The following is a 1,141-nucleotide window of genomic DNA, read 5'->3' as shown; positions in this document are numbered from 1 at the left end:
AAATTTCCACAGTTTGATTTAATTCCAAATTATTCCCAAAAATATGATATAATCAAATCCCGATAATTTAATTTAACTCAGATATACTTTAATTAACATAGAGTTAATTAAATTCACGTACCTAAATTTAATCGAAAGTATTTTAAAAATAAACTGACATAATTTATTCTCCTTATCTTATCCCAAGAGTGGTGCCTATGACGCACAAACCACGAAATCCCCCGATTAAAACGTTGGTGGCCAAAATTGGAACCCAAAAATATTTTCCATTCTTCAATCGGCGCAAGTTTCACCGAGAAAAATGAGAGAGAGAGAGAGAGAGTTCGCATGTTAGGGGGGTTTGATTGAAATTGATTTTTACTCCTGAAGTTAATATATATATAATATAATATAATATAATATTATATTAATATATTATATTAATTAATTAATTAATTTTTTTGAATCACTAGAAATACTCACAACAAATGCACATATTATATAAAAATTCATTAAACGTGTCTTGGAAGCGAGAAAGTATGCATGAAACAAATATAGAAGACATGTATTCCCGCAATTGCAAATACAACCTTAGAAGAAACTGGCCTAATTAGAGCATGAGTTACCCTTGTAGAACGAACACAACAAATAAAAATCTCTTGTGAACAAAAGGAAAATCTGGGTCAAACTCAAACAATGTCACAATCTCAACATCCAGGAGAAAGATCTAAAATGGCGAGGGATAATAATAATAATAATAGTAATAATAAAGGTTCGATACAGTCATCACTAACATGTTATTTTCCTAAATGTGGTTAATTCACCTAATTACTATTTATTGATTAACGTTTAGACTAATTCTAAGGCTAAGGAAGCAATAGTCTCTATTTGCTTTTATCAAAATTGGGATTGGGAGTAAAGTTATGCGAGAGTAAAGTATTAGCACATTCTACACACTTGTTCTATTAACGATATCTAATTAATTATGAATTATTCCTAAATTGAATTGAACGGTTCTTAATTAACTCCTTAATAAATAAATAAATATTAAAAAATTTAAAAAATTAAAAATAAGTTGCGATTTTGAAATGCCTACCAAAGAGGCATGTCATTAAATAAATCTCTCTCAAAACTAATATATAACAAAATTAAAATTCGCAAT

This window comes from Malania oleifera, chromosome 10 (assembly GCF_029873635.1).
Source record: "Malania oleifera isolate guangnan ecotype guangnan chromosome 10, ASM2987363v1, whole genome shotgun sequence".
In the NCBI taxonomy this organism is placed as follows: Eukaryota; Viridiplantae; Streptophyta; class Magnoliopsida; order Santalales; family Ximeniaceae; genus Malania; species Malania oleifera.
This window is presented reverse-complemented; position numbering follows the sequence as displayed.